Here is a 21,402-nt window from a genome sequence, read left to right as displayed (position 1 = left end):
TTTAAAAACATCTTTGTCTACTTTTTACATTATTTGGTCTCCTATGCTGTCACACCTCATTTATTATTGTTCTCAGTGGTCTCTGCCTTCTACATCCCTCATGCTGCAGAATTCAAACTCCCTTCTTCCAGTCTTTTATAGGCTCTGAGACAAAAGGACCCAAATGTTTGAAATTCCATTTGAAATAGACTCTAACATTACCTTAAACATAATGTAGGAGGGTGTATGGGCTTTATTGTGAGACTATTTTCATTCTTATGTTTGTTGTTGAGCCAATCTTTTTCTACATTTACCATCTTTCTTGGTAAAGGGATCTGATCATAGTACCATAAATTAATAGCACAGTTTGACCTCGAGCATGTCAGTTGATTTCTAAGGGTCTATTTCCTCATCACTGAAATGAATAGATTTGATGAAATGATCCCCCTAATTCCTAACATGTGTGAAAAATCTATAACTGTAAGTGAGATGTGTGTCTGCATGTGAATATGAATTTGAAGATATATATCATATAAAAAGTTAAATATAAATTTAAAAATGAACTTAATTAATATAGACCTAAAAGTATGAAAATAAAGACACTATTTATGGAGTCATATATTACATAAATAATTTTCTCTTTATTGTAAATACACTGAATCACATTAATTGCTTTTAGAATAAATATTTCTACGAGGAATGTACTTAAAATTATATAATTTATTTTCAAGCAAAGATATATAATATATCTAATATATATACAATAATTTTATTTACATGTATAAGTTATATTTGAAATGTTGTATCATATATATTAGCTAAGTAATGGTTGCCATATCTCAGAGATTTTTCTAAAAAGTATTCCACTGGAGGCATTTAAGATTTTTAATCCATTTGGTATGTGTTAGATTCTTTGGGTTTTTGAGTGTGATAGTTTATTTTATCAGCAAGACTTTTTTTTTGGTCAGTGTCGTATCGCAAGGACAGTCCAAGTACCCTATTGGTGATGGTAAAAATATGTATATGGAAACAATTTATCTGTATTATTTATGAGGGTGGAATTCTAGCTGCATTCTTTGTGACAGAGAATGTTTCCATAACCGTGAAACTAAGATGCATGTAGAGGAAACATGTTCCACTCTTCATGAGTTCAGGTGACAGTGGGAACGCTTTTAAGGATTTTATTTTCAGAAACATGCGGGGCTGTTGTTTCAGAAACTAGTATCATCATGCAATATTAGTACATTTCCATAGAAACAATGAATTGGAAAACTTCCAGTGATGTTGATTTTCCATTTTGATCTGATTTCCAAAGGGAATGTGAGGCAACCAAGCATGGAGAAAAGGCAAGCAAAATAACCAGCACTGGGTTTGTGAATCAATGTCGTTGCAGATAAGTGACGGCTACCTCAGAGCTGGGGGAAACATATTAAAATACAGAGATTTTCTGCCTGCTAGATTCTTTCAAGAACCGTCTCATAGTTGGCACCAATTGACAATGACCCAACAAGACGCAGTAAACAAGAAAAAGCTACAAAGTCAAAATTATATTTTCCAACTGGCTTATCTTGCTCTCTCTCTGTTGTAATTTTTGCTTGAATGTGACAGCTAATCATTGCTAGGCATATGCAGCTTGTGAATCTTGATCTTGCAGCAATGAGGCTTAGAGCCAAATTGACAGTGATTGCATTTTAAGTATTTATCAGCTCAAGAGTTTGCAAATATCCAAATGGTTTTTGCAGAGATATTGACCGTATGAAACCAAAGTACTTTAAAGACGTATGACTGCCTTCATTAACTCAGATTTACTGATTGTCAGCATGGAGCCAGAACCCACAGTTTGCCCAGCGCTACAAGAGAAATGCAGGTGAAAAATGCAGAGATTATGTCTTACTGTCTGTCGTCTAGTAGTTGAAATAAAGCATACACAGCTCCAATGCAAAACATAATGTGGTGAGTACAATAAGAGTTGTGAAACCAGAGTGCTAAAGTAACTTGGATGAGAGAATGATCTGTTCTAGCTGTAAATAATGGGAAATTATTTATTAATGAGGTGGTATTTGAACTGGGTATTGAAACGTCTCATCAGTGTATTGACTGCAGATAAAATTGAGAGAATGATGTTAGCAAAAGCATATACAGGGATGAGAGAGGATACGGTAATTATTTAAAAACATTGGCAGAAGTTAAACTTGAATAAAGTGCAGGAAAATAAAGGACAGAAATGCTTGCAAAGTTGAAAATTATGTTGAGCTAGATTGAGAGATTTGAATGTCATTATAAAGAATATGTGTATTTTTAAATAGGTAGACAAGATAAAAAGAAGAAAAAAAGATATGTAGACCGAAAGGGAGAGAGACAATTATGTAAGGATTATTTTATTCAATAGTTATTACAACTGTTTGCATAGAGTCTTTTATTATACCCATTGTCTGGATGAGGCAGCTGAGGCCTAGGGAAGATAAAGAACCTGGCAAGAGTACCCAGATAATAACTGACCTAGTAGTATTCAAGTATATTCATTCTCACCCAGAGCCCAGGCCCTTAAAAAGTGATGGAATTCTGCCTCCCAGTAGGTAATAGTGTATGATTAATCATATTGCAGTGATACAGTTAGTTACATCAATAAGTTCTAGTAGGAACTTAAGATTCTGACTCAACCATAAATTCAAACCAGACATTCCCTCAACTTCAACATTTCTAACATTGGGGCTCTCCTTGATCATTATAGCTCATTACTTTAAATAAAATTTTAATTTTTGAACAGTTTTAGATTTACATAAGAATTGTAAATGTAACACAGAGAGGTAACATATACTCCACTGTGCTGTAAGGCCTAAAATCATTATTATGTGCTACCTTGACATTTGAAGCCAGGAGGGCCTTGAATGGCTTTACTGCAATTTCCACTCCCCACTCTGTTCTGGCAGTAAAGTCCCCTAGCAAACAACCTTCATTATTCAATAGACCAAATGCAGTTCCCGCTTATCTCTGAGTAGTGGGTTTCAGTTCTCTGCAGCAATGGAATTATTCAAACAAGGCAATCATACCTTCCTGTGGAAACCAGGAGGCATCTCACCCTCTTGATACTACGAAGTTTGCCTCCACAGCTCTTGGTTGTTCACTGTGTCCTGAGTGCAACCCCCGTGTGGTGTGTGGCACTGGGAGTCCTATTATTAACATCGTATATTAGACAGTATATTTGTTACAACTATTGAACCAATATTGATACATTAATATTAACTAAAATCCGTACTCTATTTAAATTTTCTTAGTTTTTACGTAGTGTTCTTTTTCTGTTCCAAGACATTACATTATGTTTAGTCATCAAGTCTCCTTAGGCACTGCTTGGCTGTGACAATTTCTCAGGCTTTCCTTGTTTTTGATGACCTTGGCGGTTTTGAAGACAACTGGTCAGATACTTTGTAGAATGTCTCTCCATTGAAATGTGTCTGATTGTTTTTCTCATGATTATACAGGGATTATGGGTTTTGGGGAGGAAGACAGCAGAGGTAAAATGCCATTTCATCACGTCCTATCAAGGATGTGTACTACAAATGTGACTTATCGCTGTTGATGCTAACTCAGTTAACCAGTTGAGGTTGTGTTAGTCAGGGATCTCCACAGTAAGATTACTCTCCCCAACTTACCTATTCTGTGTTCTTTAAAAGCAAGTCCATATGCACAGCCCACACTGTGGGAATGGAGAGTTAAGCTCTATCCCCTTGAGGACAGAATAGCTACATAACTTTTTTGGAATTCTACCAAGGAGATTGGTCTATGCCCCCCCTGTTTATTTATTTATTCAATTATTTGTAGAATCACAAATATTTATTTTATAGATTGGGTGTAATCCAATACTACTTTATTTTGTTGCTCAGATTGTTCCAGTTTCGGTTATTTAAAATTATTTGAGTTAGTTATCTTCTCTGGTATTGCACAAACCATGTCTATTCTTCTAATATACCATGATCCTCAAATATTCTTTTAAAACAGGTATTCTACATTTGTAACTCTTCATGACGGAAGAGAAACAGACTCAGTTTTGCTACTGCTCCTAGTGTAATGTGGTTCCCAATGTTCTGTTGAAATAGTCTCCCTTTTTTGTCAATAGGATTCATTACATGCCTCAGATTGAGCAAGGTGTTATACAAGTCATCTTTCGAGCAGCCTTAGTTTATCAAGGCCTTCGCTTGATATGAAACCTAAATTAACCTGACATCGATTATGCAAGATGAATGATGAATGAGTGCCTTCATTTGATAAATACTTATTAAGCATACATACAGTGCCAGAAATACACTGTTACAGGCACTGAGGTTATAGCAGTAAGTAAAAAAGGCAAAACAGACAAATTCCTTTTCTCATAAAGTCTAAAATCTAATGCAGAGCTACAGCAGGTATACAGACAATCAAGATACAAACACATAACATGTCTAGTAGGAATAGATTTTATTAAGAACATAGAACAGCAGAAGTAGAGATTGATGGAAATGGATGTCTATTGAATATAGAACAGGCACAGATAGGCTCTCTAACAAGCTAGTTTTTAAGCAAGGACTGAAATGAAATGCATGCAAATATAAGGAGAAAGAGCATTTTGGTTTAAGAAAATATCATGTACAAATCTTCTCAGACAAATCAGATCGAGTTCAGATCAGATTGAAAAATAGCACATAGGCTAATGTGGCCTATACGCCACACAGAACACACATAAAAACCTATCTCAGGTTCTTATTCCACTCTCTGCGTCACATCTGCCCAATAAAACCTTCTTCTCTTCTCCTTTTCAAAAAACCTTCATGACTAGGGCAAGCATATAATTTAAAGACCCAGCTGGGACATTTTTGAACATGAAAGAGAGCTCTATTAATAATTACGCTGCATACAAGGCATAAATGGAATTATCCTGGCCAAATTAGAATATGATGTCATCCTATTTGTGGCCTATTAAACTTAGAAGATTATAAATAAGCAAGAACTAATTCATAGTTTCTTAAAAGCAGAAAAAGAAAAGTTTCCCAATTCATATGGGCAATGAGGTAAAGAACTTTACCCTCTTCTCTTTATACAACAATGAAAAGGAAGAGATACCAAACAATTTTGTTCCTATTAAAAAGAGCAACATGTTCATATACACATGTTAGAACCACTTAGGACAAGACTTAACTGTATATTACATATGGGCTATAAATACAGGAGGACACAAAAAAAAATTCCATAATTCTTTAACTAGTTGGATAAGTAATAGTAGCATTTTAAGGAATAATGAAATCAGGCTCAGGTTTTATTGGGTAGGCAGCAACGAGTGTGGCTTTCAACTTATGATGTCACCTAAGTGGAGGTAACGGTTGACAACATTGCCTTGGATGTAGGGACAGTAGGTGAAACTGGATTACATTGGACATTGTTGGTCAAAGCCCGGGTAGTAGATGAGATAATGCAATGAGAAAATACAGATGGAAAGAAAAACAAAGGGATGTAAAGCAATGCTCATATCCACAGCATTAAATAAGGAAGAAGAGTGAACTAACATGGAAAAGAAAGTGTAGTCAGAAAGGCAGGGTGGGGACCAGGGCAGCATTCTCTCAGACAATCCAAGGCATGAGAAAGTCCCTGCAGTTCTCCCCTGTTCTGTCCTTCTCACCTCCGTCTCCTCAAAATGACACCAGAAATTGTGAAGATTGCTAAATAGAGACATCTGTTTGACCCATGAGTAGAGAAGGCAATGTGGAAAAATCAGCAAGATGAATCCAAATAAGACAGAGATTTCCATATTAGATCATGGAAAAAGAGCACTGCACTTGAGAGCTGGCTCCTTTTCTTGCTAAAAATGTGAACTGGTAAAAATAAGTTTAATTTTTTCATCTATAAAATGGAAATAACAATCCTTGCACAAATCGCACCATGGGACTGCTATATCACTTGAAATAGAGAGGAAGTGCTTTTTAATGAAAACTTTATAATATGACAGAAATAGTACACTTCTGAGGTATAAAAGAAAGGCAATTGTTGTTCTCAGCTCCCTTACTTTTAGAAGTCATAGGTTTGTGCAATAAAATATTTTTTTGTAGGTAAACCCTCCACCCCCCACAAAAAATGAGAGAAAGGGTAGGATTATGAAGTTCTGCCGCTGTTTTTTTTTTTTAAGTAATTTTCAACAAGTAACTGAAATTCTGTGACTCAGTTACCACATCTGTGAAATGGTGTTACTATTCCCCAACTCTCATGAAATGGGGAGAGGACACATGTACACGGCCTAACACATAGTGGGGATTCAGGTACAGAGGCTGTTCAGATGGTTATTTTTATATGTCTTATGGTGAGAAGGTGGACTGTTTGGACTGTTGAGAAGGAAAAAGCAATGTGGCCATCCGATTTCTTTATGAATATTCTAATCCAGTTCACCAGCATAAAAATAGAAGACATCCTTCTGCAATAAGGTTTCGGAGGAGTTTCTCTACTGCTAAAGTGTGTTCAACAAAATTGAAGAGAAGGAGGACCTCCAAAAACTCTGTGAAATATTGATGGCAAAATACTCTTCCTGAGCCCTACCCTTAGGTCTGTTTGAATTGTAGGATCCAGGAGGCAAATTGGCATTGCATCTCCTTTGGAGTTACAGAGAGCACTGTGGGAAGGGAAGGCTGCATCCCTGGCTCTATGTTAGGTTTTCTTTCCAGGCTGAGCAAGGTACCTGAGAAAAAATAATTTGTCATTTGAAAGAGAACAGAAAACCTTGAGATTTTCACACCTAAATATTAAACTTAGACTCCCAATCATGCAGCTTTCAGGGCTATATCACTTTCAAACGAGAACACAGGCAAATCACTTTACCTTCTCTGGTCTCTATATCTTTAATGAAAAGAAAGAGTATAGGAAGAATATCCATTTCCCAAAGAGAGGGAGTTCTGGAAGGAAATTAATGTTTGTCATGGACAACAGAATCTGTGAGAAAAAAAGTGCATTGTTTGGAGACTTGATGGTGCTTTAACGTATTATCCCATTTGTTGAATGTTGAAGTCTTACAGCACAAAATCCAACAATCCACTTCAACAATTTGCATCTACCAATCATCTACATCCAACATCTGACAACTTATCCCATTTATTTGCTGTTTATTTGCTCAGGTCAGTGAGGTTTGCAAATTGTCCATTAAAGTAATCCATTGGCCATCTTCAATGTTCAGTTAATGCTATTCTCAGCCTGCTCTCTCTTAAAACCAGAAAAACAAAATCATTCTACTGGTGGGAGGCATCTGAAAAGTCTTCTCAGACCCTGGTCTGTCAGACTCATCCTGAGGGATGACCTCTCTTAGCTTCAGCTCCATCTCCCTCAGCATCTCCCACGACCTTCCTCGACTTGCCTTGTAATGATGAATGTTGGAGCACCAGAGGCTCATGGAGCCCCTTCTGCACCTGAAAAAGGGACATGCCAGGCAGAGTCAGAGAGAGGCACGTGCATTGAGGGACCTTTTTAAGATGGTCAATGCTTGACACTTTAAGAAGCAAAGACTGAGCTGGAGATTGGAAGTCAGCAAGAATATTTCTGGAGCTGACCTCACGTCTGGTAGGTAGGTAGGTAGGTAGGTAGATAGATAGACAGACAGACAGACAGACAGGCAGTTAGATATTTTGAAGACTTTATTTTTTAGAGCTATTTCAGGTTCATAGCAAAATTGAGGGGAGATTTCCCATATACACTCTGCCCTTACACATGCATAACCTTCTCCATTATCAACATCCTCCACCAGAGTGGTGTGTTAGTTACACTGATGAACCTACATTGACACATCATCATCACCCAGAGTCCATAGTTTACCTTAGGGTTCACTCTTGGTGTTGTACTTTCTATAAGTTTGAAAAAATATATAATAACACATACCCAACATTATAGTATCATGCATAGTATTTTCACTGCCCTAAAAATCCTCTATGCTCCAACTATTCATTCCTCCCCGCCACCCCAACCCCCTGGCAACCACTGATTTTTCACTGTCTCCATAGTTTTGTCTTTTCCAGGTCATAGAGCTGGAATCATACAGTATGTAGCCTTTTCAGTTTGGCTTCTTTCACTCCGTCATATGCATTTAAGATTCCTCCACGTCCTTTCATGGCTCGATAGCTCATTTCTTTTTAGGGACACGTGACAATTTTATGATTCGTCTGTTATGTTTTCTGCTGGGCTGTGGATTGTTGTTTACCATTATGTGATTTTCCTTCAGCTTCTTCAGTTCCCTCGCCTTCTGCCCACCCACCTACATTATCTCCCTTTCTACTCTGAACTCTGAGAAGGGCAGGAATCTCATCTTCTCTGCTGTTGTGTTGCCAGTATTTTCCCAGTGTTTGGCATGTAACAGGTGCTCAGTCATTTATGAGAGAGGGGGCAGGAGGGAGAAAAGGAGGAAGGACAGAAATAAGAGAGGAGGAAGAAAAGAACTAACCCTTGTTCAAGTAACACTCACCTCAACCACCACTCACAAGATGGTTCCTATTATTTCCATATTCTACAAATAGCTACAGTTACCATCAAAGTGTGAAAATCAGATTAAAATGTGTATTTAATTCTTTCTAGATACAGGAGTTGAAAGCAGGAATAAACTCTAACCGCTCAAAACTTTTATCAGTTAAGTGAAAAAAATACATCTCAGTATGTGTGGCAGGGGTATTTTTCATGTCCAAATTCTGAGGTCAATTGGATGTGGATATTTACATGGTTGCACTTGACTTTTTAAGATATTGGGCTAAGGGGAAGGCTTAAGGATGGCTTTGAGGCTGGAGCAGTTATACCTGTACTAGAAAACTAGGCTGCATTGTCTCTAGCCATATGGAGATGACCTTAGCTAGTTCACAAATGGCTTCTGTTGGCCACTTGAGAGGCCAGATAAGACACTGCGGATGCCTCAGTGGAGACCCATTTTTAATGTGGGGAATGCAATGGGCAGTAGGCTCAAAGTTGACTTAGTAGGGATTTATGCATATATAAATGCTGACAATGCAGTGGTACTTAATATGCAAAACCTTTGCAAAATTTTCCCATGATAAATAGCATTCACAAAATTAGATTAACAGTTCAGTGAATTATTAGGTGCTTAGGGGAAATTCCTATGCCATAAGATAACATGTTATTTTTGTAATATTAATGAAAAAAGGAGCAGAGGAGGGTTTATTTGGAATAACACTATAACACTATAGGACCATATATGACTGGGTAATATTTCCCATGAATTAGACAAAGACATTTAGTTCTAACTTTTTTTGTCTGCAAGTCCAGGAGAGGCCTTAAAACAATGCCATGATTTCTGCTGATAGCTCCCAAATCAGCTAAATTCAGTAACTAACTTTGCATCACCAGTTTGAAAAATGGACCACTAACCAATTCTGTGCTGATGGAGTAGGCGGTTTGTTAAATATTGCAAATTAAAATTCTCTTAAAGTATCTCATTAACAAGAGTTCTTGAAAAAAAAGAGAATTTGAATGACTGGAAAATACCATGAGAAGACTACTGTACAGCCTTGTGTTGCTTACCGACGAGGTTACGTTCTGAGAAATGCATTGTTAGGCAATTTTGTCATTGTATGAACATCATAGAATGTGCTTACACAAACCTAGGTGGTATAGCCTACAACACACTTACGTTATATGGTACTAATCTTATGGGACCACCGTAGTATGTGTAGTCTACTGTTGACCAAAATGTTATGTGGCTCATGACTGTACTTAGGAACGTTTCAGATAATCACTAGTTTCTATAAAAAGTAAGTTAAAGAACATATAGAGGAAAGAAAACAGCTTGGCATAGTGGCATACTCAGGCTCAATGTGTGTGTATGTCTGTATGAGTAGTGTTCTAGGAAAGGCACAAGTTCTTCCAGTAGCCTAGTGCAGCGGAATGGTTAGTTTACTGTAGGAGAATAAGAATAATTTTCCCTCTACCCTTCTGAGTTCTTGGTTGAGATCCTTTGTAATAAAAGGTAGATTAACAAGAGAAAAACAGTTTATCAATATATATACCTCCTGTGTATATGGGAGAAACTCAGAAAAACTGAGTAACTCTCCAAGATGGCCCAAGCCACTACCTGACTACTATCTTCAGCTAAAGACAAGAAAGAAAGGTGTGTGTTGGCGGGGGGAGGAGGACGGGCAATGCAGAGGAGGCCAGTTACGGATAGTGACCAGGAAAAGTACTGTAAACAAGGGAGAAACAAGGGTAAAATTTGTTCTGCAGATTGAAGTCGGTTCCTTCTCCATTGATCAGATTCTCTTGTGAGTTAGCCATCCTTCTCTTCCTGGTACAGAGGGAGACAAATGGAGATATCATTTGGAGATACATAAATGTAAATGTCCCTTACAAAGGGTAACTTCTACTCCGTGTTCAGAGCTTCTCCTGTGTCTGCAGTTTGTCAAAATAATCAGCTCAAAATAATCCTTATGCCAAAAAGGTATATTTTGGAGTGGCATATTCTGCTACCCCTCATTACTAACAATGTGTGATTATTAGTAAAGAAACTTTCCTGGACCTCAATTTTATGACATCTATAATGAGTATACTATATGCCCTGCATCTATCTCAAAGGATTTCTAGGAGGAGTAAATGTAGTAATGGATGTATATTTCTGAGAAAACTGCAAGACATTTCCAATTACAAGTGACTGCATGTTTAATAAACAAAGATCAGCCTATCTGAATTACAAATTAAGAGAAATAATTGTTATTTAATTATTAAAATGAAGGAAGGAAGCTTCAAATGAAGGAAGAAAAAAGGAAGGAAGAAGGGAAAGAGGGACAGAGAGAGAAAGGAACTGATGGGGTTCAGGACATGCTACCCCAAAACATGACTTTCTGGTATATTGAGTATCTTAAGCTGAAGGAGTTGGAGGAAACAGCAGAAGCAGGAGTGCGACTCTGATGTCCCTTCTTCCCTGAAACAGGTTTTAAACCCCCTGTGAGAGGTGCCCTCCCTGTACCAGGAGCAGGGAAGACATCCTTATTGCCAGAGATGGGACTTTGGGGCCAAGAAATCTACAAACAAACCTTGTAAAATAACCCTCGTCTTTTCCTAGTTACTTCTTCACCATTTACTACTCCTGGCCCAACCCCCTCTGTCTTTTCAGTTCTTCACAAATCTATGGTTTATTTCTCCAAAAGGTATAAAAGGTTTAAAAGCTTCCTCCTCTGGTCACTTCTTTGGGTCTTCATTCTCTAGTAAAGGCTGTCATGTACATGTAAAAATTCGATAAAAAGTTGTATGTTTCTCTCTTGTGGATCTGTCTTCGTCAGTTTAGTTTTCAGACTTAGCCAGGGACCCTAAGACAGTTGAGGAAAACTTTTTCCTCCCCTATGGAAGGCAGGAAGAAGGACGGAAAGAAGGAAGGAAGGAAGGAAAGAAGGAAGGAAAGAAGGAAGGAAGGAAGGAAGGAAGGAAGGAAGGAGAAAGGAAGTGTGTGTCTGTGTGTGCATGTGTGTGTGTATGTGCATCACTGATTTCATAGATGCACCTGATAAGAGGGAAAAATACACATGTAAGTGCCATTCTCTCTCCAACTTGTGATGTCAGTTTCTTTTATTTATGTATATAGAGACCAATATACTTGATCACAAGTATCCTGTACCATTTGCAGGTGGAACAGCACATTTTATTCAACTAAGAACAGATACTACACTTGATCTCAGCCAAAAGGCCAAGAAGTGGTGCGATAGCACACTTCATGTTCTGGTTTTAGCTATAGGACATTCGATCTCTCGCCTCACGTACCTCCTAGTAGTATTTTGTGCCTGGGTGTGGTGGGTAGAGCACCAAGCTAGCTGAGATCTATAGATCTCCTCTGTTAGAGATCCAGTGTGTGAATCTGGGCAAATATCTTTCCTAATCTGCATACCAGGGGTTCCCAGTACCTGCTCTGCGCACCTCATTGGTGGACTTGGAGGCTCAGATAAGTAAGAGCAGCATCACAGCTTTGAAAACCATATAGCATTGTACAACTTAAAATGTTTTATTAGTCACCCTTATAGACCATATTTAAATCTTAGAAGGCTATACATCATTTCTCTGTTGCTTCTGTCTACTGCCAGAGGTGAAATAAAATAAGCACTAAACAGACCCTGAACTCTTCTCCTCTGGTGGCTAATAAGAAGAGTTTCCTACCATTTTTACTTGTATTAGATGAATTTATTTTACTCTCTATAACAATTTGTTTTTAACATTTTAAAAGTAAAACTCTCTGATCTTCCCATTTGACACACTTGTGAAATCCCTAACGGATCCAAAGGGTCAATCTCACCACTGGAATAAATTAACTGTGTGATCTTAGGTCGTCACATTTTTTGGCTCTCGGTTTCCATTAGCATTAAAATTAAGATGTAAGAATAAATGATCTTTAATGCCACTCCAGCTCTAAAATTATATGATGTTGCTAGTTTTTAAAAATGTATCAGTTTGCCTGAATAGATTATTGACTGTTGCTTCAAAAAATATCTTGAACCATTTTAAATTTAAGATTTTAGAAATTCTTGGTTTGTGAGTGATTTAAAACAAAATAACAAAAAGATAAAAAAACAAATTTGTGATCCAACCCTGATGGCCTAGTGGATAAAGTTCAGTGCTCTCACTGCTTCAGCAGCCTGGGTTCATTTCCCAGTCATGGAATTACACCACCCGTCTATCAGTAGCCATGCTGTGGTGGCGGCTCACATAGAAGAACTAGAAGGATTTACAACTAGGATGTACAACCATGCACTGGGGCTTTTGGGAGAAAAAAAAATGATGAAGATTGGCAACAGATGTTAGCTCAGGGAGAAACTTTCCCTGCAAAAAACAAAAACAAAACAAAAAAAAACAAAATAAAAAACAATAGCTATCAACTTTTTCTAAAGAATCTTCTTGTCTTTTACCCCTTCTTGTTTTTCTAAAGAATGTTCTTATCTTTTGCCCCTTTTTGTTTTTGTACTTCTGAAATTGGAACTAATATAAATTACAAGTAGAACAATTAACATCAAAGTTGAAATAAGCCATCTGTTAATATTGCTAGCATTTTCGTGTAAAATTAGATGGCACTCAACATTTGTTACTTTAAGAAAGAGTTCAGGATCCCCACTGACTTGCTAATTATGAGTGAGAGGGGCTCTGATTGGTGTCCTGTGACTTCCTTTTATGTTTCTGCCAGGAGCTAGATTACCTTGGGCAAACATACAAAACACTTTGCACTTAGTTTGTACCCTAAACTCCTTTTCAAGGATTTGTTCTTAAGATGCTGCAGTGAAATTGGTCAGCTTTGGTAGTTCTACTCCATGGAAAAATTAAATGCCCATACAACACATTTCTCCTGAGGTTCAGACTTTAAGTGAAAATCAGAACCAAAAACAGAATGAAAAATAAATGATCTGAGTCCAAACAGGGAGCCACGAACACTTCAGAGGACAAATGGTGCGCCCAAGTCCTTGCCTTGTTGTAGAGATAACTTAACGCCCATGCACAGCACAGTACTGTCAGGTGAAGCCATAGGGGATGAAGACAATCCCTCTACCCTCTAGGTCCTTCTGGCTGATCTAATAATTAAATTGGGGTTAGCCCGGTGGCAGAAGTGGTTAAGTGCACGCACTCTGCTGCAGCGGCCTGGGGTTCACCGGTTCGGATCCCGGGCACGCACCCACAGACGCACCACTTATCAAGCCATGCTGTGGCGGCATCCCATACAAAGTGGAGGAAGATGGGCATGGATGTTAGCCCAGGGCCAGTCTTCCTCACCAAAAAAAAAAAAAAAAAGAATTAAATTGACATGAGACAGAATAACAGGAGAAAATCAAACAAAATTTAATGACATGTATACATGGGAGAAACCCAGGAATATTGAGTAACACACCAGAATGGCTGAAGCCTGCCACCTTAAATACCATCTTAAGCTGTCGACAAAGGAGGATGTTGGGGCTGATAGTTTAGGACTTCAAAGGGGAGAAAAGCAATTTACGTGAAGATGGAAAAGCAAATGTTTGATAACAAGTGTTTGCTGGACCATCTACAGACAATGTGACCCGAGAGACAGAAGTTTGATAAAAAAAGGGCTTGCTCGTGTCTTTCTGTCTATCACACGTATTTTACATTATACTATAGATATCCTATGATATTCGTTCCTTTCTGGAACAGGCTTTCTATCTTAAGTCTTTTAGGCAGTTAGAGAGAAGGTCAAAGTCTCTCTCAGGGTCTTTGTTCTTAGAAATAATCAAGGCAAAGATACACATTTTGGTGTGGCCAATTCTGATCACCCACAAAGCCAAGTACTATAAAAAATATCTTTGCAACAACTTTTTAAGAGTATTTTCTTAATCTTAAATCCACTTTTTCTTGTACAAATAACTTTAATTTTGGTGAAGAAAAATAAATTCTCTCAGTACATAAAGTGTTTAATAAGCAAGACCATGAGTAATAATATATCATAATACTATATTATTATTTTCCTAAATCTATGTCTACATAGTCATTTGCTACATTTTATTAGGAAAACAGTAAATCTGTGTTATAAGTACATTTAAAAAAAATAAGACCAAGTTTTCAGATATCTATATTATTCATTCTTAAAAACAACAACAAAATGGATTCGCCTGTGTTCCTTAGTTTAGAGTTATCTGACAAACTAGACGATGTGTATGTCGGCTGATACTTATGGTCTTTAAATTTCTCTCATTTAGCCTATCTGGCATATAATAGTTGTGGTAAATTTGCCATAAGCGAGACAGCAAAGGGATAAGGGCATTTAAACGTCAACAATTCAGATTTCGACAGATTTTCAAAAGAATTGAAGATGTGAAAGAGTTTCTGAGTCAAATTAGGCTTAAAATATTTTTCTTGCTTTCAGAGAAGGAAAGTGAAAAAGGAAAAGGAAAGATAAACTTAGAAGATGTTATAAACTAGATATTCACGCATATAATATATGTTGATTTATAGTTTATGTATATGATAACTATCTAGCTTAGTTTTCATAAAATGATAAAATGAGTCTAATTTGATATAAAGAGAGAAGTTGATTTCATTTATAAGAACTTATGTAATGCAGAGAGAAATATCTCAAAGTAAAATTATAGAAAGTTAAATATGTTTTAGGACTGATGAAGGAAATGTAGCATCTCCTGGAGTTGCTCCTCTGGTCTATACACAGAGAATATTCCAGTACCCTGCAACCGACAGAAACCAAACAAAAACCAATGGATTCGGCACCTTATTAGTGACCAAATTGTCTCCAATGCAGTGGCCCCACAGGATATTTAACGCATGAGTAATATCTTACAGAAAAAAGCATGTGTTTAGAAACGGTCGATTTGCTGTAAGATGTTAAAGCTGCCTTAGACATCTAACATTGTTTTGTATAATATAACCTCTGAGAAGAAGGCCATCTAAGAATTTGGAAGCACTCTGGTAATTCTTTATACCATGCCTATCAGGCCAGTGGTTCTGAGTAGAAAAAAATATTTTGGAAAGTTTTAAACAACTAAAAAGTATTGAGAAATAATGAATGTTTAAAAACATAAACATCCAGATAGTGGAATATTATTCAGCTCTAAATAGAAATGAGTCATGAAAGCCATGAAAAAGACATGGAGGAATTTTAAATGAATATTACTAAGTGAAAAAAAAAAAATCTGGAAAGGCTACATACTGTATGATTCCCACTCTATGACCTTCTGGAAAAGGCAAAACTATGGAGACAGTAAAAAGATCAGTGGTTGCCAGGGGTTAAGGGGAGGGAGAGAAGAATAGGTGGAGAACAGAGGATTTTTAGCGCAATGAAACTACTCTGTATGATACTACAATGGTGGAGACATGTCACTATACATTTGTCCAAATTCACAGAATGTACAACACCAAGAGTGAGCCCTAATGTAAAGTATGGACTTTGGGTGATGAGGATGTGTCAGTATAGGTTCATCAATTATAACAAATGTACCACTTGAGTACATTTGTTATAATTGATGTGTATGGGATGTGGGATGTGAGTGTGGAGTGTGGGATGCTCACAATGGAGAAGATCATGCGTGGACGGGGGCAGGAGATACATGGGAGCTCTCTGTCCATTCAATTTTGCTGTGAACCAAAAACTACTCTAATATATATACATATACACATGCATATGTATTATATAAATGAATATGTATGTATTTTATGTGTATATATATAATATATATGATAAAAGGAAAATTTTTAAATGTAGCCATCCAGGTTTTATTGCTATTTACATTATTTTATTTAAAGTGTTAGTCACGCTACAGTTAGCCCATTTTCAAAGTAGGATTTGGTAGGCCCTCAATTAGCATGTATAGTAGACTCACTAAGAAAATAATTAGAAAGGTTCTGCTAAAGTATAACATATCCTGTGTGTTTAATGTTTGAAAAAAGCATCTACTATTTCAAATGTCTGCCTTAACGGTTCAAAATCCATTTATTCATTATATTTATTGAAAACTTACAATGTGTCCAGCACTGTTCTAGTATAAATAATCTTAAAATAACCTGAAGGGAATAAAAACCCTGCTTTCCTGAACCTTTCTTTCAGGTTGGAGTGTTAGATAAGGTACAAAATAGTAAAATATATACTAAGCTAGATTGCAATAAATGCTCTAGAAGAAAATAAAGAAGAGTAAAGAGGATAGAGCGTGCAATGGCGAGTAGGTGTAATATTAATAAGGTGGTCACAGAAGGCTTCACTGAGGAAATTATATATAAATGAACAAATGAAAAGGATAGGGAGCAAGCAATGTGGATATGGATGTGGGTGAAGAACATTCTAATCAGAATATACAGCTAATGTGAAATCCCTAAGGTAAGATTGCAGGACCACAGGAAGCTAACGTAGCTGCTCAGAGTAAGCAAGATGTTAGCAGGCTATGAGATCAGAAAGCTAACATGAGTGCTTTACAGATCTTACTGTGCTTACAGCTCACACTGTTGTAAGAGCCTTGTCTTTTACATAGGGTGAGATAGGAAGTCACTGTCAAGGTTTGAGCAGTGATATGATTTGATTAATATTTTAAGGAACATGTTTCTGAGGAATATCTTCTTTTGGAATGACAGAGTAACTTACAGAAAAGAACCATGTGCACAGAAAACAGCTTGAGAAGCTGGGTGAATTCAAATAAAATAAACAAAAGCAAACAAAGAAATAATCCCAACATGTTTGCTGCTTCCAAAGCATTTCTTTTCCATTCCTTCATTTTCAATCTATTTGTAGCTTTGAATGTAAATGTTTCTTGTAAGTGGCATGTTGTAGGTCTTGATTTTTTGTCTAGTCCCACAGTCTCCGCATTTTGATTGGAATATTTAGCTCATTCATATTTAATGTAGCTATTGATTTGGTTGGAATTATGCCTGTAATTTTGCTATTATACTGTATGTCTTTCATGCCTTTTTTCTTCTTCTGTTCCTGCTTATGTGTTATACAGATGCTTTATGGCATGTTACTTTACTTCCTCTGTTGCTTCTTTTAGCTATACTCTTTTATTATTAATTTTAGACATTGCTCTAGGGATTGCAATATGAATTTTTTAACAGTTTTATTGAGATATCATTGACACATAAATATTATACATATTTAATGTATACAAATTGATGTTTTGATATACATATACCTTGTGAAATGATCACCATAATCAAGCTAATTACCACATCATCACCTCTATGTAGTTGCCATTTGTGTGTGTGTGTTAAGATTTAGTTTAAGATCTAGCCTCTTAGCAAATTGTAAGTATACAATACAGTGTTACTATCATCACCATGCTATACATTGGATTTCAGAACTTATTCATCTTGCATAATTAAAAATGTGTACATTTTGACCAACATCACCCTATTTCCCCTCCCCCCAGTGCCTGGAAACCACCATCCTACTCTCTTTTTCTATGAATTTAACTATTTCAGATTCCATGTATAAAAGAGGTAATGCAGTATTTCTCTTTCTGTGTCTGGCTTATTTTACATAGCATAATGTCCTCTAGCTCTATTTACATTGTCACATGTGTCAGAATTTCCTCCTTTTGTAAGGCAAAATAATATATATATATAATATAATAATAATAAAATAATTTTATGTATATACATATATCTCACATTTTCTTTATCCATTCATCCATTGAAGGACCTTTAGTTGTTTCCGTACCTTGGCTATTGTGAATAATGCTGCAGTGAACATGGGGGTGCAGTTATCTCTTTGCACTATGGATTTCAAATCCTTTGGCTCTATACCCAGAAGCAAGATGGTTGAATCATATGGTAATTGGTCTATTTTTAATTTTTTGAGGAAGCTCCATATTTTTTCCGTATATATGGCTATAATTATTTACATTACACCAGCAATGTACAGTGGTTTTCTTTTCTTTGCATCTTTGCCAACACTTGCTATCTTTTGTCTTTTTGATGATAGCTATTCTAGCAGGTGTGAGGTGATATCTCACTGTGGTTTGGATTTGCACTTTCCTTGTGATTAGTGATGTTGAGAACCTTTTCATATACTGGTTAGCCATTTTAATTTCTTCTTTTGAGAAGTGTCTATTTATATCCTTCGCCTATTTTTTCATCAGGTTATTTGTATTTTTGGTGTTGAGTTGTGTGGCATCCTTATATATTTTGCATATTAACCTCATATCAGATATATGGTTAGCACATATTTTCTCCCATTGCGTGGGTTACCCTTTCTTTTCATTGATTATTTCCATGACTATCCAAAAGCTTTTTAGTTTGACGTAATCCTGCTTGTCTATTTTTGCTTTTGTTGCCTGTGCTTTTGGTGTCATATCCAAAATATTATTGCCAAAACAAATGTCAAGAAGATTAGGTATTATTGTAGTTATTTTATGATTTAAAGCCATACATTTAAATCTTTAATCCATTTTGAGTCCAGTTTCATTCTTTTGTGTATGGATGTTAAGTTTTCCCAGCACCATTTGTTGAAGAGACTTTCCTTTCCCCATTGTTTGTTCTTGGTACCCTTACGGAAGATCAGTTGATCATTAACGTGTAGGTTTATTTCTCAATTTTCTATTCTTTCCCATTATTCTATATGTGTTTTTATGCCAGCACCATACTGTTTTTATTACTATAGCTTTGTAATGTAATTTAAAATGAGGAAGTGTGATGTCTCCAGTCTTGTATTTCTTGCTCAGAATTGCTTTGGCTATTTGGGGTCTTATGTGATTCTATATGAATTTCAAGATTATTTTATTTATTTCTATGAAAAATTCCATTGGAATTTTGATAGGGATTGCATTGATTCTGTAGATCACTTTGGGTATTATAGACATTTTAACAACATTCATTCTTCAAACCTATGAACACAGGATGTCTTTCCATTTATTTCTTCTTTTTAAATTTTCTTTATCTGTGTTTTATAATTTTCAATGTACAAGTCTTTCATCTCCTTGGTTAAGTTTATATTTAAGTATTTACTCTCTTTGTTGCTAATATCAATTAAATTGTTTTCTCAATTTTCCTTTTGGTTAGTTCATTGTTAGTGTATAGAAATGCCACAGATTTTCGTACCCTGTAATTTTATTGAATTTGTTCATTAGTTCTTACAAATTCTTTTTTGAGTCTTTGGGGTTATCTATCTATATGATTATGTATCTGAAAAGAGAGAAATTTTACTTCTTCCTCATGATTCAGATGCCTTTTATTTCTGTTTCTTGCCTTGGGACTTCCAGTACTATGCTGAATAACAGTGGCCAAAGAAGGTATCCTCTCCTAGTTCCAGATTTTAAAGGAAAATGTTTTAGAGTTTTTCCACTGATTATTATATGGGCTGTGAGTTTTTCATATATGATTTTTATTGTGTTGAGGTATGTTTCTTCCATACCAATTTTGTGAGAGTTTTTATCATGAAAAAGTGTTGAGTTTTGTCAAATGCTTCTTCTGAATCTCTTGAGATGATCATGTGCTTTTCAACTCTGATTCTCTTCATGTTGAATATCACATGTTATATTGATTGGTGTATGTTGAACAATCCTGCATTCCAAGGATAAATCTCACTTAGTCATGGTGTATCATCTTTTTAATGTGTTATTAAATTCAGTTTGCTAGCATCTTATTGAGGATTTTTGCATCTATCTTCATCAAGGATGTTGGCCTGTAGTCTTCTTTTCTTGTAGTGTCCTTGTCAGATTTTGGTATCAGGGTAATGCTGGCCTTATAAAATGAGTTTCGGAGGGCTCAATTTTCTTCCTTTTCTTTGGAAGATTTTTAAAAGGATTGATATTAGTTCTTTAAGTGTTTGGTAGAATTCCCCTGTAATGTCATCGAGTTTTTTTTTGTTGGAAGGTTTCTGATTCCTGATTTAATTTCCTTATTTGTTATCGTCCTTCTCGTGCTTTCCCTCTCTCCTGATTCAATTTTGGTAGGTTATATGTTTCTAGAAATTATCCATTTATTCTAAGTTATTCAATTTTTTTGTGTGTAATTATTCATAGTGCTTGCTTACGATCCTTTGTATTTCTGTAGTATCAATTAGAATTTATCTTCTTTCATTTCTGATTTAGTTGAGTTTTCTCTCTTTTTTTCATAGTTGAGCTAAGAGTTTGTTGATTTTGCTTTTCTTTTCAAAAACTCAACTCTTAGTTTCATTAATTTTTTTATTGTTTTTCTATTCTCTATTTGATTTATTTCTGATTTAATCTTTATTATTTTCTTCCTCTGCTAACTTTGGGTTTAGTTTGTTTTTCTATTCCTTGAGGTGTAAAGTTAAGTTGTTTATTTAAGATCTTTCTTTTTTCTTAATCTAGGCATTCATCACTATAAACTTCCCTCTTAAAAATACTTTTGCTGTATCTCATAAGTTTTGGTCTATAGAATATATGTTGAAATCTTTTGGACAGGGGCCGTTCTCTGTAGACCTTGTATGTGTTTAATGTTCTGTTTCATTCTGTAATTGACCTCACCCAACCTTGAATGAGTGCTTGTTTAAGATTAGAATTGCATGTAGCTTATTAAAGTTTCTCTTTGCTTCTTAAGCAAGAATTAGTTCCTCTCCTTTTTTTAAAATTATTTTATTTGTTATTTTAACAATTTTCCATTTGAAAATAACCCTTATTTTTTTCTGAGTGAGAAGGAACAGATTTTTTAGAACCTCTTAAATTTCTTTTTGCTTGGTATATGGCTGATCGGATTCAGTCATTATTTTTTTGAGATTTTTAAAACATTTAAATGTTCCTTATTTTTTTGTGCCACACATTTATATATTAGTAGCTTTGTTTTTTAGTTTTTTTGTTTGTTGTTCTCATGACGTTACATTTGTTTTTAGTTCTTAGAAATGTGAACTCTCATTCCCTTATCCTATAAACAGTGGTACTGAACCAAAAGTTCTATAATTTGAAGTATCCAGTTATTATGCTTATTGATCATATCTTTTCAGTTGTAACATATTAGTAGCACTCCATTTCTATATATAGAGGGAAA

The 21,402-nt window shown here is 35.8% G+C and overlaps 1 pseudogene; it reads right to left on the bottom strand.

Annotated features, from left to right (window-relative positions):
• Positions 1–11,522: 11,522 nt before the first annotated feature.
• Positions 11,523–11,668, bottom strand: LOC131394151 (U2 spliceosomal RNA; annotated as a pseudogene).
• Between the last annotated feature and the right edge of the window lie 9,734 nt (positions 11,669–21,402).

This window comes from Diceros bicornis, chromosome 29 (genome assembly GCF_020826845.1).
Source record: "Diceros bicornis minor isolate mBicDic1 chromosome 29, mDicBic1.mat.cur, whole genome shotgun sequence".
NCBI lineage: Eukaryota > Metazoa > Chordata > Mammalia > Perissodactyla > Rhinocerotidae > Diceros > Diceros bicornis.
Note: the sequence above shows the minus strand (reverse complement) of the source record. Positions and strands in the feature narration are given on the sequence as shown.